General features: G+C 52.4%; 1 long non-coding RNA gene across 1 annotated transcript; it reads left to right on the plus strand.

The window, feature by feature from the left end:
• Window positions 1–7,568: 7,568 nt before the first annotated feature.
• On the plus strand, window positions 7,569–13,626 carry LOC121825369 (uncharacterized). Its single transcript, XR_006067566.2, has 3 exons — window positions 7,569–10,622; window positions 11,239–11,469; window positions 12,503–13,626. It is a non-coding gene; the product is annotated as an uncharacterized LOC121825369 (long non-coding RNA).
• The last annotated feature ends 3,830 nt before the right edge of the window (window positions 13,627–17,456 follow it).

Consider the following 17,456-nt stretch of genomic DNA (forward strand, 5'->3'; position numbering starts at 1 on the left):
GGCCTTAAGCGTGCTAAGCACATGCCCTATCACTGAGCCCCACCCTCAGCCCTCATAAATCATCCATTTCCCCTCAGGATATGAGTTCTTCCCCAGTCCCCTCCGATACCAGCTCCCAGGGGAGGACTAATTACTTTTACTCATCTATTGTGATAGACACATTGCAAACTCACCTTGCACCTGCATGGACCCTGCACATCACACGTTGCACTGGAACGGTCTCTCACCCCTCCAGTCTGCGCTGCCCATCCAAGAGCAGAATGTGTTAAGAGTGATGTCATGAGCCTACTCCTTAAAGACCTGAATTCTTTTCAGGTTTTTCTTCTAGAATCTCACCGATCCTCAGGCAGGAAAGCCTAGGCTAGCCCACTGAAGGGCACAAGGCCTCGAGCCCAGTGACTTCTGTTAACTCCTGACAGTAGCTAACCAACCAACCACAGAACCCGAGTGAGACCACTCTGAAGAAGCCGGGGCTGATGAACCCATCAGCTTGCCTGAATAAAACCACAGAGGACCAGCCGAGCCCAGTCCAGACCAGAACTATTAGCAGATAAGCAAGGGTTGAAGTGGTCTTCTTAGATGGTCTAATAATAATAATAATAATAATAATAATAATAAAACCCTGAGTACCAGATACTGGGGTGAAAGCTGAAAGATCAGAGAAGCAGAGCAAGCCACAGCCACCACCTATCACCTCACCCACCCCAAAAATCCTCTGACTGAAATCCTCTGAGTCTTCACACGAAAGGGTCTCAGCTGAACTGCTTTAGTTCCTGTCTCCTCGCCCGCCTTATGTATCTTTCTCTGCTCAGCTGTCACTTCCTGGGATTAGAGGCGAGTGTGCTTCCCAGTCCTGGGATTAAATGTGTGTGCCACCACTGCCTGGCTCTGTTTCTGGTGTGGCCTTGAACTCACAGAGATCCAGACGGATCTCTGCCTCCCAATTAAAGAATTAAAGGTGTGTGCCACCACTGACTGACCTCCATGTCTATTCTAGTGGCTGGCTCTGTCCTCTGGTCCTCACACAACTTTATTAGGGTACACGATACATCACCACGTTTAAGTGCCCCTCCCATGGAGCTGCTGCCTGAGAGCCGACAGCAGGCCGCGGTGGCTGCTACATTCACTCTACAGAGATCTCTCCCGGGTATGGTGCTGGGAATAACCTGTAGCCTGGAATAACACAGCACACATCTAAAAGCCGCCTCTGCTGAAGCAGGAGGAAGGTCACCCTCAGCACAACCAGCATATGATCACACATGAGATGGGAGAGTCATACGCCACCCGGTGCCTCTAGAAAAATCTCAGTCTGGGAAGGCCTGGGCCAGAATACTGAACTCCATCTGGGGAAGAAAGCCAGACACATCACTCTTTTGGACAAGCAATTTTTTTTTTTGCATAATTGACGATTCTTGGCAGATTCTCCCACTTCTCTGTGCTCAGCCTCTCATGTCACTCATCCTCGTTCAAGACAGCGCGAGGTGACGTCCCTGAACAGAGCGCGCCAAAAGGACCTCTGCTCCTTACCCTTAAATATTCCACTTGATATAAATCCCCCGAGGAGGCCTCTCAGCTCTGAGTACCAGGGGAATAGGAGGGGCGCTCTCCCCAAGCTGCTTTGTGCTCGCGGTTCTCGGTTTTGTATTAAAATGTCCCCGGTTCCCCATAATTTATTAACAGTGCTGCAACTAAGAGGGCTGGCTTTGTCCCTGACGCTCTCGAGCTAGAAATAAAGCCACCAGAGTCAGAGCGGACGTGCCCGGGCATCGGGAGGAAACTTTCAGAGCGCCCGATTTGAGGGGTCTGGAAAGATGGGCCAGGCTCATTTCTGGACGCTTCTGACCCAGGTAACCTGTGCCAGGTTCCTCCCACCCATAAAGTGCAGGTGCTCTCTGCACAGTCATGGGGGGTGGTGGATCACAATCACTCTGCCCCTCGTTCATTGGGAGAAAGTGAAATGAGATGTCAAGAATGCAGAACAGGTAAAACATGGGTCTAGAATTTAAATCCTGCATGGCAGAACCCAACACTCTTACCACCCATGCTTACCATCTGGAGGGGGAGAGACCTGGGAAGGCTACCTGGAGGACACAGGGCTTCACCTGCGGGGAGTTTACCAACAACCCCACAGCTCCCCAGAGTTTTCTTGAGTGCGAGCAGCAGGACATATTAGATGGAAGGATTTAGACTGTGAAGATAACCGGATAGAAAATACAGGACAGCCTCGAGAGGGCCTGGAACCTTTCCCAACGAGCCCTGTCGCTGCCCCAGGGTTTTTATAGAGACGCCAAGGGGTGGAGCAAAAGACCTCCTCCCCCAGCACAGCCAAGTGCAGACCATCTCAGACACCTGCACTCAGGCCCGTGGTCCTAATCATCCTCTCTATGCGGACCTGCTGGGTAAAGCCACGAGGAACCTGAGAACGGGCTCCCACACTCACCTGAGCTTCAGCATTCCTCCTCGACTCCTCCTCCGAACACTTAGCAGGTATCTTTGCATGCTTATGAGTTCATGCAAGTCAGTGACACTGAATAAATAAATCAGCCAACTGCAGAGTATGGAAGGGGCCGTGTGAGTTCATGGGCTCTGCTGCTGGGAACGGGGAGGAGAAATGACTGAGATGAACAGAGGACCTGGGTTCACCTCCCGGCTGCATCATGCACACTCTCTCTGTGATTTAGGATAGTGCATCCCCTCCCCAGCCTCAGTCTCTCCACTTCCAGCATGGAGATGGCCACGGTTCCCTCCAAGGGTAGAGTGATCCATCACAACACAGTTCACATCCCACATCCCCAGGGCTCATCGAAAGGCGGAGTAAATGTCCTTCCAGTGACCTGGAGCCCTGTGGAGGAGGCAGGAAAGACACCCAGAGGGTGAGAAGGTGGCGGTTACTCTCCCATTTGACTCCGTGTGTGCGTTCTTCCTGAAGCCGTGAGGCCAGACTTGGCAGCCGCGAGGCATCCGGAGCCCTCGTGCATGGGGAGGATGCTCGCCTGGCTCAGGAGCCCTCCGTAAATGTGAAGTCGCCTCAGAATGAAAACAAAGGTCAAAGGCCAAGCGGGTGAGGCGGCTCGGTGGTGGAGACACTGGCTGCGGAGTCCGATGGCCTGAGTTCAGTGTTTGGGCACCGTGTGGCAGAAGGCAGAACTGAGTCCTGACGGTTAGAAGCCTCATGGTCATCACTCATGCCGGGTCCCGTTAAGTTGAATACCCTGTGGGCTGGTCAAACTAAAAGTATATTAAATGAGCTTCCCGTTCCTTTCCTTTTCCTTTTTTTGAACGACAGTATTAGGAGGTCTGTGTCACATGCGTGGCTCGTGTGGCCTTCTTATTGGCTGGCACTGATCCGCAAGCCTGAACAAAAGTGACGAAGAAAACAGACTCTGCCACCCGGGGCCTGGTTCTGATCCCCACCCCACCCCCGAGTGTCACCTGGGCCAGTGGCAGACCTACTGGGAGCCTTGGTCTCCCTATCTGTGCAGTGGGGAGCCTACCTTGAGGGGAGCCAGTGTGGCTGGATATGTGCAATGTCTTATCTCCACTGGATGCACAGCTGCGTGCTGCAGAACATTTCATCAACAGAGAGGCACAAATAAAACCTAGTCCCGTAAGATCAGAAATGAAAGCATCCTGCTGGCCAAGGACACGGCGGCATCCCCAATACCAAGAGTCCTCCGTGTGTCTGTCAGGGCGCTGTGTGAAAACACTGGCCCGTCCAGCCATCAGGTGAAACACAGCAAGGTCACGGGGCACACAGAGCACTGGAGGCCGGCAGAAGCGTGGATGCACTTCTTATTCTGAAGCCTACTCCGTGTAAGAAAGTTTACAGTAAAATGAGCATTTGGTGAAACAGCATCTTCCCTGCATGTCCTGCTAACTGAATCTCTTGATTTCACAGGAGGCTGAGATCCGTGACCTCCACCCTGCCGACTCACACAGAGCACAGAGGCTCTGCAGGATGTCTCCTCCCAGCACAGGTCTAAGATCACAATCCCAGTGCTGGCTGACCTGTGACAGTATCGGGGCCCTTCTCGTGCGCGGCTGGACTTACTGGAGTACCCCTTCACACTGGCAGGAGGCTGAGGGCCCCCCTGGAGTCTGTCTCCAGGACCACGGCCTCCAGGCTGGCTCAGGGGCCCCAGATGGGCCCATTATAAAATAGTGAGGTAACTAAAACCTTTTTCACCCCCATGGGCACCTCTGGCTTAGACCCTGCTCTTGAGACCTCTGTGCCAACGTCTGTCTTAGCTACTTTTCAAATCCATGAGCAATGCAACTTATAAGAGAAAGCATTTGTTGGGGCCGTGGTTATATAGGGTTAGAGTCCATGACCATGAAGGCAGGAAGCATGGCGGCAGGCAGGCAGGCAGGCATGGCGGTGGAGCAGTAACTGTGATCTCACATCCGGGTCCGCACGTGGGAGGCAGAGAGGCAGCAAACTGGGTATCACACCAAACTGCTTTTTCCTAATTTTGTGACGATTTATTTGTTTTACTTTGTGTGTGTATGACTGTTTTGCCTGTGTGCACGTATGTGCACCACCACATGTGTGCCCGTTGAACCCCCTGAAACTGGCATCATAGTTGGTGGCAAGTGGGTGCTAAGAATCAAACCCGAGTCCTCTGAAAGAGCAATAAACTGCTGCTGACTCATATCTGCAGCACCCCTGTCGTGGGCTTTTGAAAGCTCAGAGGCCACCCCCAGTGACGTATCTCCTCCAATAAGGACACACACCTCCCCTGGTAACCAGGGGTTCAAACAGAAGAGCCTGTGGGGGCCATTCACATTCCAACCACCACAACTACCCCATGTCCCTCACCCCACCACCTGCTCACTGCACCATGAGGACGAGCAGGAACAGCTGAGAGGGGTAGGACCCTAGACCTGGCCAGTGTCCCCAGCCCTCTGCCCCATTTCAGTTCACGCTTTTCTTTACCTTGCTGGGCTCCGAGAAGGCACAACCTCATGAGAGTCTCACCTTTCCCCTGCCTGGCCTGGCTCCGGGAGTTTCAGATGGCCTCTTTGGCCATCAGGACGATGAGCTACAAATTAGATGGCCTCAATCGGGCATTCCTGAAGGCTGGGAACACCAGTCACCCATCCTGCTGCAGAGGCAAAAGCACACTGGCCATTTCCCGGGGAGGGGAGGTCCGCTGATCTCCCTGCACCCTGGAGGGGTGGCACCCCAAGACGAGGCTTTCCAGGGAGTGGAAGCTTGTAGAAGAGCCCAGGTACACAATTCGCTACCTGCTGGCCATAACCCAGACCACACATGGCAGAAGGGGGAGAGGGAGAGAAAGAGAGAGAGAGAGAGAGAGAGAGAGAGAGAGAGAGAGAGAGAGAGAGAGAAAACCAGGCCCCGCCGCTCCCCCTCACTGTGCTCTCTGTGTGCTCCTGGGAACAACTGTTTCCCTCTCTCAGACTCCAAGCCTAGAAGTAGCACATCCCAGGACAAGGTGAGCATTCACACCAGCTAGAGTGGTGGTTCTCAACCTGTGGGTCACGACCCCTTGGGAGGGGTCGAACGACGCTTTCACGGGGGCTGCATATCAGATACTTACATTACAATCCATAACAGCAGCAAAATCACAGTTATGAAGTAGCAACGAAATAATTTTATGGTTGGGGGTCACCCCACCACGACATGAGGAACTATGTGAAAGGGTCGCAGCGTCAGGAAGGTTGAGAGCCACTGGGCAGCTCAGCACAAACGCCTGTCATACCTCTGCAGGCTCCAGTGTCCCCTTCTGAGGCCAGGACAGCAGTGACACCTCCTCCACGCCACAGTTGAGAATGCAAACGTTACGTTTATAATGAGCTTTGACACTCTAATGGATGGTCCCATCCGCAGGGGCCGGGCACCCCAGCTGTGGGGTCAGCCAGCGCAGGCTCACAGTGCACGTGGGTTTCTCCCACCTGGTCTGATTTCACGCCAGGGCTTAACTGGCTTATAAACACCCCCTGTGCACAGCCGTGAGTGCTAGCGACCCCACCCCTGGGGGCCACTTACTGTTCTGTGCATTCTGATTGCTATCCAACCGAGCACCTGTGTGTGTGTATGTGTGCCCGTGCATGTGTGTATGTGTGTCCATGCATGTGTGCACACACGTATGTGTGTTATTGTTGTTGCCAATGTTTTTCCCAGAACCAGTCCACATCAGATCTCAATTTCCATCTTAGTTTATTTTCTTTCCACTGCTGGAAAAAGAACACACACATGTACACACCGTACTAATACATACACATACACATACATGTGTACACACACATATGCACATATACACATACACGCATACACACACACACCCATATACATCACACACACACACACACACACACACACACACACACACACACACACACACACACCTCCAAGCCTCATCAAGGCATGTGACCAGGAACGATGTCTTCCAACCCTCTGCAACGTCCAGGAGCTCTGCTCCCAAGCGCCCCCTCTTGGAGAACACCCCGCGGACTCTGCAAATCACCAAGCTTGCTGTGCGCCCCTGGCCTTCGGTGGCCCTGTGCTGAGCAACGAAGACATGCACCCTGGATAAGTGCATAAGAGAATGGGGAGATGAGGTCCTTCCCTGACCGGTCCTTGCCGTGTGACCTCAGACGAGAGACATCAACTTCATCTTCTGAGCCCGTGAGAAAACGCCTGTGAAACCCCAACCACCCGCAGAAGCTCATGGAACGGCAGCCATGTTCAGGGCTGTCTCAGCAACGCAACCGCTAGCCCTGGCCCCTGCTTCTGCCCCAGACCTCGGGGAAGCCAGTGCATGTAGCATCAGGGATCTGGTCCTGGCTGGGAGCCTCCCCTGGCTTCCCCACACCCCCTTCTCCTTAAGCTCCCCCCGCGCCCTCCCCCCGCCCCATTGTTCCAAGACTAATTTATTTATTTTTCTTCTGAACCCTCAAAGTCCATCAAGCTGTGGAGTGGTCGGATGGATTTTTTAATTAATTGAAGCGGAATCGATGAAAAAGTGATTGTGTTGGGCCCGGCTGGCAGTGGGAAATTAATGGGTGTCCGGTGGGGGAGGGGCGGCCGTATTGAGCTGCGGCTGGGCTGTGGGTACCTGGAGGCCAGTAACTGTCACTGGGGGGGGGGGGGGCAGGGAAGACGAGAGCAAGGTGACCACCATCCCACCCTGACACCAGCAGATCTGAGTCCAGGCTCCGGGTCCTTCGCTCATCCACGGTGGCGCATGCTCCCACAAGCCGGCCTGGGTGCTCTCGGAGCTTCCCGCCTCCTGGTGAGGCTGGGAGGATGTTAAGGCTCTCACAAGGGCTGCAAGCGGCCGGCCCTAGAGCACTTGGTATAGAGGGAAACAGACCAGAATGCAAAAGCACAAATACCCAGTGGCTCTGCCTACCAGAGTCAAGGTCACGCGGTGGAGAAGTTCCCAGAAGCTGCGCACATCTTGTGTGTCTCGTCTGAGGTCACGCGGAAAGGACCGGTCAGGGAAGGACCTCACCTCCCCATTCTCTTATGCACTTATCCAGGGTGCATGTCTTCATTGCTCAGCACAGGGCCACTGAAGGCCAGGGGCACACAGCAATGGTAGCAGATGGTAAGACTTTCTGGTTAGGGCAATGTTCTGGAAGGGAAGGTTCTGGAAATCGGTAACACTGGCAAGACCTTGGCCACGCACCTAAAGAAACTGAACTGAACATCCAAAAATGAGTAAAACGGTGAGTTTTCTGTCACATACCCTTGACTAAAAAAAAAAAAAAAAAAATACAACCTACGCTGTTACAATCTTTAATGAAGACATTCCCCAAATTATCTGGGAGCAGCATTCACAGCTAGGACCCAGGTCCCTCCCACCCCAGGTGCTTACTTCTGTGCCACAAGGCTTTGTGACTCCTCCCTCCCAGAGCGCGGTGTGGCCTCTCAGACTAGAGTCTTAGTCTGGCCTGTGGACATGACTTGTTTCCACAAAGTAGGTGATATCAAAAGACACGGACGTGTTCCCATTCCGGTGATCTGGAGTTCAGGGTGAGTCTCGTGGGGCTAAGGCGCCAGGTCCACAGAGCTGGCTTCCTTAGCTCGTGGCTCCTTACTTGTGTTCCGAGTGATCTCTGCCACCGCTGTCACGGACCTTCTCTCCTGTGGACCCATCCAACGTAGGAAGGCACCTGCCACTGCGTCTGTGGGGGACGCTATATCTAGGATCAGCTTCTATCCTGAGAGCGGTTATGTACGGAAAAAGTTCCTTTTGCCATAGAAAGGAATGTGTGCACAAGTTCCTGGGTGTAGGGCACAGACACCTCTGGGAAAAATGGAGGGGACATGATCCAGGTCACAGCAGCCATGGAGACTTGAACAGTTGAGGAAGGAAGAGCAGCTGGAGCCACACTGGGCCCTGGAACCTGCCTCTGGTTGTGTGGATCTCTCCCATAGCCAATAGTGCCCACTCTAGCCAGCCTGCTGTGTGACAGGGACACCGTCACTCCCATACCCCAGCCAACAGCCAGATGACCCCAAGTGTCAATCCTTCCTGCTTGCCAGGCCCTGATGGTCAACGCTGTGAGAAGAGCCACACAGCTGAGCCCAGCCCAGCTGCATCCTGAAGAAGGAACCACTAAATTCCATGGGGTTCATTACAGTGCAAAAGCCGAGTTCCCAGGCAACCCCTGGGAAGGGGAGAATCAGTCACTATACACCTACGGGGTACATAACATACTTCACACGTGACCTCACTGAACCCTCACGAATCTCACACCAGCATTCACTGCCACCAGACTACAGATGAGGAAACTGAGCTTCGGTGAGTAGACATCACTGGTTTGAGGTCGCAGGACTTGGAGTTGGCAGATTCTGATATCCATGCCAAGTCTACTGACCCCAAAAGCTCTGTCTCCCCAGCCCAGCCTGCTGGAAATAAGGCCAAGCCAGTGTCTCTCCCAGCTGATCTACTCCGCTCTACTTTCTCTTCTGAGGTCCTACCAGGTCCACCACCCACCTGCCGCCCAGGCTCCACCCACCTGCTGACCAGCTCCACCCATCTGCCTCCTGGCTCCACCCACCTTCTGCCCGACTCCACCCACCTCCCTCCAAGCTCCACCCACTTTCGTCCCAGCTCCACCCACCTGGTGCCCAGCCATCACTGATGGAAGCAACATGAGAGGCTGAGTCAAGATCTGCCTCTTTGTGGCTATGTGACCTTGGGCAAGTCAATTCACCTCTCTGAGCCTCTCTGCATCTTCCACAGTGAGAAGGGAGTGTACAGATGTGCTGAACACAACAGGAAGAAGAGGGAATTCTGGGATACCAGAGTCCTCAGCTCTACCTTCTCTGACTCTTCAAATCTCCTGTCTCCAGCCCTCACTCACCTTTCTGCCTCCCTAGCTGATGAATCCAGAACCGTGTTTCATCAGTCTGCAGTTCTGTTGTTTGAGGACTAATCCTGCCCCTTGTGGCCAAGAGGACTTCACCCTGGGCATCACAGCAAACGCACCCAGTGCTCCGAGGATTTGATCACGGGAGAATGATGTCATTTGTCAGCAGCGATGTCCCTGCCCACAGCCTGATACATTTGCATTCGGAGCTGGAGACAGAAAGACCGGTAAAAAGCCGGAGAGGGAAAGGGGGCTGCCTCCGAGTGACTGGCATGAATTATTTCGACCTAACTTACTAATTAAGACCCTCATTAGCAGCCCAAATTTGTGATAGATAGGCAGAGGACTTGGCACAATGGTTTAATTTAATGATTCCTTGCATTTACTTTGTTAATCATCTTTAGTCTGATTTAATTTATGCCGATGTGACTGTCCTCATTTCTAATTAAGGCATTGATGGTGGGGACGCCGCCATCGCAGAAGAATTTCAATCAAGCCTCATACAAAAGCAGATACCAGCGCTTACGACCTCCGAGATGGCAATTTGCAAAGCCGGCTGCTTGTTGTTTTATTTCTGCCTGAAAGGTTGGGGAGGGTCTGGTCTTTGCCTGGGGCAGATGGTTCTCACTAACCACAGACCTTTATAATCATTTTTTTTAAAGGCTCTGAAAAGCTCTTAGCGCTTAAGTAGATCTCTCCTAGATTCGCACACAAGGGAGCAGGGTTCAGAGAGGCTGAGAGGCTGGCAGAAGGTCACACAGCAAGTTAGCAAGCCTGGGAGGTGACCCTTTAGAAACACTCCCCCCTCCAACACACAAACCCCATGACCACCCACATGGCAGACACCATCCAACACACACACACACACACACACACACACACACACACACACACACACACAACTCCTGGTAGCTTCTGGAAACTTTGTACCTGCCTGGAATCTGGTGCCACAACTTTCAACTGGGTATGAATTCCATCCTCCCCAGTACATGAGGCAGGCTACTAGACGTGGCCCCACCCTGCCAATCAGGGACACGGATTCCAGGAAGCAGAAAGCCCTCTTGGATTCTCCCAGCAGAGAGGCGAAGTTTCAGCCCAGACCCACGTGACTCCAAAGTCCACGTTCTTCTATCAACCCACCCTCCTCACTGGCCACCTCTGCACGCTGGCAGGGTTGGCACAGCTGCTATGGCCGGTAGGCACCAGGACTCAGTGAGGCGGCTCATGGGACAACCACCCCGTCCTGTGCAGAAGGCCTCCAGTCACAGCCCAGGAAGGTGGGGACCAGAGAAATCATGTGAAGTGCCCAACGTGGCACAACCCGATGACGGTGGTCCAGCTTGGGCCCTCGCCTGACTGCCACTTTCTAACTCCAACACTCCCCACCCCACCATTCCTGGGCTCACCTGTGTTGCAGGGTCCACCCCTCCCCCTCACCTCCCACCCTCCTCCTGGAACTCACCTGTGGACTCCACTGATGGCAAAGACAGCCTGTGGCAAGGAGCTGGGATCCAGAGTTCCCGTTTGCCATGGATTGGCCACTCACACCCATCTATCTACAAATCTCATCTCTTCTCTGGGCCTCAGTTTCCCTGGCTATAAAGTATAGAGACTGGAAAAACTATCTTCCAACACGGCTGCCCATTGGCATGGCCAAGACTTAAAAAATAAATAACTAAGCCGGGTGGCAGTGACACAACCCTTTAATCCCAGCACTCAGGAGGCAGAGGCAGGCGGATCTCTGAGTTCGAGGCCAGCCTGGTCTACAGAGCAAGATCTAGGGCAGGCACCAAGACTACACGGAGAGACCCTGTCTCGAAAAACCAAAAAATAAACAAACAAATAAATAAATTTTTGGTTTTATTCTTCTAACATTATTCCATCCACCAGCAGATGGAGAAGCCGAGAACCAGAGAGGCTTGTGAGCTGCCTAAGGACACACAGCAACAGAGCCAGCATGGGGACTGTCCTTGCTTCCTATCTCCTGCTCTCCCAGCGTCTACTCTATCAGTCTGTCCTGTCAGCTCGACCTCCATGAAGTCCTGAGGCATCATGTTTCTCCTCCCTGATGTCACACCCTTAATGACCACAGCTGCCTCCTTCCTGATTCCCGTCAGTCGCCAGGTCGGAATTCCAGGCTCCACAGCACCATAGCACACTTGCTAAGTGGGGGATGGGCCCAGCTGCCTCTCCTGAGGCCAGGCCTACAGAATAAGCCAGAAGCCCCTCCCCGGGGCCTGGCCCGTGCCGCCTATCCCTCCCTCCTGCATCTATCCCAGCATCCCACGCTCAGAAGCAATGCCCAGGCCTTCCCGGCCTTTCTCCTTCTTACCTCCTCCTCCCTGCCCATGCTGTCCCCTCACAGCGGCCCCCTCTCTGTCTCCCACTGGTCTGCCAGCTCGACAGAAGCAGTGGCCTCACCTGCCCAGTCACCACAGTGCCCCCCAGAGCAGCAGCACCCAGCATGTGTCATTGGTCCTTGTGAGAGAATAGGAAGTGGCCCTGACTGGAACTCCAGCCTCAGCGACACCTCAGAGGAGAAGCCACAGCCTGGGAACCTTGGACACACACAGTAGCCGGGCCCTTGTTGTAAAGAAATCTGAGCTCTGGGTTCCCCAGGACTCTCACCCTCAAGGCCACCGAAGGAACCAAAGCTCCCCTTCCCTGGTGCACCCCAGAAATCAATCCCAGGGAATTAAAAGGTTGCAGGGAAACACATCTGCTAACCTAACATTTATGTTAGTCAATATAGATTTATTTAATGCAATAAATGACATAATTGGACTTTTATCTCCAGAATATATTTTCCAAGAGAACTAATATTTGAGGGCCTGTGGTCTGCCGAAGGATTCCAAGGTCCATGTTTCCTGTGTTATTACTCTTGTGTGAGACTGACATTTAAACAGCTTAATAAATGAGCGGTTGTTTGACTTGTATCAGTTTCAATACATTGCAGGATATTAATAAAATGTATTTCATAAGCCAGCTCAATAGACCATGCCATAAAAAGCCAGTGATTTATGGCTGATACAGTCGCTATTAGTTGGGACAGATACTCAAAATGCCATTAGGGTTAAAATAATAATCAATCAAACTAATTAGGGCCTATTTTTCATATGCAAATATAATTAAGCATACATTTCTCTGTAACTTTAAGGAGAATTATTGAACCTCAGCCTGTGTGAAGAGCCTTCCCTGAGTTAACGAAGAGACCGTGGACAAGGTACATAAGTAACACAAGGGCCGACCATCCTGGGCTTTGAGATCACAGGGCGATGGGAGAGAAGAGCAGAGCTGAAGCAAAGAGCATCCAGACACCAGCTCCATTCGTCAGAGCTGACGGGGACAGTCAAGGCTCAGAGCGAGGATGCCAAACCCGGCCTGACGTCACAGGTGAGAAGACACACGCGGCTCGAACCCCAGTGTCTGCAGGCAGGCACACAAATGAAACATGGTGTGTGCAGAAGGGAGTCGCACAACCCCGAAGAAGAATGAAGCCACGTCATTTGCAGGAAGATAGAGCTGGACACCATCGTGTTAAGCTAAATAAGCCAGACTCAGACAGATACTGTATGCTTCTCTCAGATGCATAGTGGAAGCTAACTACAGATATCTGTGCTTATCTATGTATGCTATGTGAGAACAGAAGGGAGACCAGGGAGGCAGGAGGGGGCCAGTGTGGGGGACTCAGGACAAGAGAGTGTGATCATAGAAGAATGATCATAAAAACACATTTTTGTATACTAACTAAAAAAGGTAAATACATAGTATTATTTTTAAGTTAATGAACACAAATCCTACCTTTCACTGATAGGACAAAAAGCAGGCAAGCTTTTTTTTTGTCTCTGTGGCACAGGCCCATGTGTGGAAGGGGCTGCTGACCATGCTCCTCAGAGGTTCCTCTGAAGATACAAAGGGTGCCTGCTCCATGGAGAGCACTCAATTAACATTAGCTGGTTTTATCAAGGTAATATGTTGTTTGTCCACCTTCTCTGGAGGACTCCTCAGCCACTTCCTGGCTGAGCACCTGTGGGAAACCCTACTCCTGTTTCTGGTATCATGATTGGTGTCTGACCCGGGTCAGAGCTACCATGCAGAGGCTGAGGAAACATCTTCACTAGCCATCATTTGTCTTGATGTCTACTCAAAAATTCTTTGTGTGCCCCAAGCTCGGAGGCTGACTTGTCTGTGGAGACCAGTGTGGGCATCTCCTGGCACCGTCAGTTGCTTCTGAGGGATAGTTACAGAAAGGAGAAAATAATAAAACATTTCAAGCCCCACAAGCCAGATTGTGTCCCTTACAACTACTGTATTGGCTACATGAAAGTAGTCACTGGGTACCCTGACCCAGGAAGATGACATCAGCTAGCATATCACGCCAGGCACCCAGGTCCTGATCGTAACGAACCTCCATTACCATGGGGACAGTATAAACCTCCTGGTTAGACAAGTCTCTAGGGCAGCTCTCCTCTGAGAGCTATCAAGGACCCAGGCCCCCTCCACGTTGTGGCTCTTCCATTCCCCACTCAGAGCACCCTGTTCACAGGGCTTATCTAAACTAAGTCTGTGGAAGGTAAGGAGTGAGGAGACTCACACTTGGAAGGCAGGTGACCAGACCTGGAATGGAGCATAGCAAACCTTCATCATGGACTAGGACTTGTTCATAGCCATTCACAGGGGTCTTGGGACAGGGATCCATGCTATGTGCCCTGGAGAACCAGCAGGTTTTCAAAGGAGTTCAGAAACTGCAGGAGGACAACTGAGACAAGTCTGGGGGGACCGGGATGTCTCTCAGAGTCCATTCAGAATTCAGGCTTAAAGTCAGAATCCTCACATACGCTCCTGGGTGTGCCCCCCCAAGTCTCCTGGGGTTCCCATTCTCTATCCTACCAAAGTCTCCTTGTGTGGCTGCCTCTCCTCCCAGCAGCACATTTCAGTTTCCTGAAGACAGAGTCAGGTGTGTGACTGACTCACTGCTGTGTGTCTGTCCGCACAGGGGCCATGTGGCAAGTATGAGACAAAAAGTACAACTAATTAATTAATTGAAACATGAATACAAGTCATGAAGACTTGTGAACTGGGGCTTAAATCAGCAGCACGGGGGAAAAAAAGAGAGACAAATCGATGTGACAAGTCTCCGGTTCCATTGTCCAGGAAAAGTACACTGCTGGCTAGACCACATGCCCTGAAAGAGTGAGGAAGAAGGTGGGTGTGATATATGCACTCAGTTGTGCATTACACACGTGTGTGCTCATGCATGTATTGCACATGTGCACTGAACATTGGGTGGGTATGGATGTGTACATATATGTGTGCACTGAACATTGTGTGGGTATTAATGTGTACATACACGTGTGCATTTTTAAGTTGTGTCACGTGAGTTAGGCGTGTGCACATTTGTATGCTGTGCACACACACACACATTTGCACTGGTGTGGATTTGTGAGTTGCATCGTGGGTTGCATGTGTGCATGCTTGAGTGCCTATGTGCACACTCTGTGTGTCCTTGTGCACACCCATGCGTGCTGGCTTCTGCAGTCCTTTGTCTCAGGCTCAGCGATGGCTCGGTGTCTAACTTGCTCTGGATTTCCAGTGCTCTTTCTATCCCGGGCTGGGCCAAGAGGGGCTCTGGAGAAGAGAAGGGTAATTATGCCCAGTGGGCAGACAGCAAACTCAACATGTTCATGAAAGGCCGTGGGGCCTACAAGGGGCCCGTGTTGCCAGGAGCCAGGTTGGAGCCACGAGATAGATCTCCAGCCACAGAGAGCAGGAGGATGGGGACAGCCAGGGCCTCTGTGGCCACAGGCCTTTCTGGAAAAAAAAATCATTTTAAAATTAAATTAAATGCTATTAAATTAGCCATGTGCCAGGGGAACTGAGGAAGAGAGCCACTCAGACAAACAGCCTAAGCTAAGTCTTCTAAAACCACAGTGAAACTCAGGTGCCAGGGCTGTGGGGCTGAGTGCCTGGCCACACTGTTAATCTCAGTGTCCAGGGGGTTCCCGTGGCCGGGTGATATAAGCACAGGCTGGGAACACGGTGCTGATGACATTCTGCAGGTGGATGCTCAGGATCCTGTCCCACCAAAGCCCCCCGGGATAACTGAGACAGACCCTGCCAGCTGCTTCCTTCTGCCCCCGACCCCACAGGGCTGCCAGAGTCCCAAGGGGAAGTCCACTGTCTCTGGTACCCAAAGCAAGGGAGCTCCTGGATCCCAGACATAGAGCACAACCTACTGAGACAAGGAAGGGGATGGTGGCCTGGGCCCTGACCCTCTCCTGTGCCCTGTGACGCAGTTCCAGCTCATTAGAAGGACGGACACTGATAAGGGGTGGGGAGGAGGGCAGAAGGTGGTACAGGGAAGGCCAGCTCAAGCAGGACAGCCACGTTTGACCTGAGGCAGGAAGAGGGAAGGAGCCTTGACCCCAAGATGAGGAACAAGAGGATCCTGGGAATGGCCACGGGGGCGGGGGCGGGGGGGGGGGAGGGGGTCAGGTTATGATCAGGACACAAACAGGGCTGCCGGAGAAAGCAGCTTCTCACAAGAGTGAGGGGGCGGTGACGGGGACAGAGGAACAAGAGAAAGGCCCCGTCTTCATCAGAACTTACGAGCGTTATCTGTTGAAGACCTCTGTGCCCCCAAGGACCACGCGCTGAAGACAGAGACTATGGCAGTCACCATGCAGGAGGGTAAGGACAGGCACTGTGGACATCTGGGGCCATCTGAGGCTTTGCGGAAGAGATTGCTCTGCGGGATGCCGAGTGAAGTATTGACCTCTACTGAAGTATTGAATCACCTCTTGTGACAAGAATATCTCAAAGGAGATGAAATTGCCCCAATGGAGAAGCGTGGGGAGAGGTGGCAATATATACCAATCATATATAACCTAGACTGGGTACTGGAGTTGGGTAGTATTCATGTTTAATGCCGTAATAACAGGAGGCGGGACATGCCTGGAGCAAGGGACCTGGTACACCCACAGCCAGAGGCATGTACCCCAGTTTCGGCTAACTCCACAGACAGTCATACCCCTCATTCCAGCAGAGAATGTTCTCATTATTGACACCCGAGTGGAAAGGTTGGGAACAGCCCGAGGGACACCTGGAAGGAGACTCCTGCCCCGTTACAGCTGCGTCCCAGCCACCTGCCCATGGGGCGCAGTAAAGGGTTAATAGGCAATGTTTATTTATGAACTTGGCGTATTATTGTAGTGTAATTTGAATACAGTGCCTATGAGGTTTATATTACCAGCTATAATTTCATTTTTAAAGCTTTCCTATGCCATCCTTTAAAAATGGTATCTCTAACAAGAAATAAATTCTGTTTGGAGCTGCGCTGACTATATTCACCCATGGGACGCACTATTTTGTCCTTGACACAAACCCCTAGGGATGCTGCTGAGAACTAGCAGCCGGCTCTCACGAGGAGGGATGCCCTTCCCAGGGACACCCCACAGTGCCCCGCACAGCCCAGAGGGGACTGAGAGAGGAGCAGACACCCAGCCTAAAGGTGGCCCAGCCCATCAGCATCTGCTTGGTGGGCTTGAAGGCCCCTGGGGCCACTCTAATCCTCAGTCTAAAAACCAAAAGGGGGGGAGGGGTGCATGGTAGGGGCGATACCAAGCAGAATGTTGTTGCCACCCCATCAAGAGTTGAGCCTCCCGCCTGTCTGCACACTCGAGCCTGGAATGGAATTTAGATAATTTCCCAGGCTGTGAAATGATGGAGCCACTGGTGTTTATCATTTTCAGCTTCTGTCCCCCTCTGAGTGAAAAGAAAATATCGCAGGGCTCATTGACTACAGCAATAGCTTACATGTGCCGAGCGCGCCCACCGAACCCGCTAAGTAAAGACGCAGCATGATCAAAATCCTCCCGAGTATATGCGTCCCCCATTCTGCACACAAGGAAACTGAGGCTAGGAAACGGGGCCCTCAGGGATGACACTCTGGGCCCTGCACCCCAAGGTGCCCCTCTGGTTGCCTGTCAGGTGAGCCCTGTTGCTACAACCTGGACCGTTTAGGAATTGGCCTGATTGGGGTGACAGGGAATGAGGGAATGAGGTGACACATGACAGAACAGCTGGGATCTGGTGGGCCAGGCACTCTGATG

This window comes from Peromyscus maniculatus, chromosome 23 (assembly GCF_049852395.1).
Source record: "Peromyscus maniculatus bairdii isolate BWxNUB_F1_BW_parent chromosome 23, HU_Pman_BW_mat_3.1, whole genome shotgun sequence".
NCBI lineage: Eukaryota > Metazoa > Chordata > Mammalia > Rodentia > Cricetidae > Peromyscus > Peromyscus maniculatus.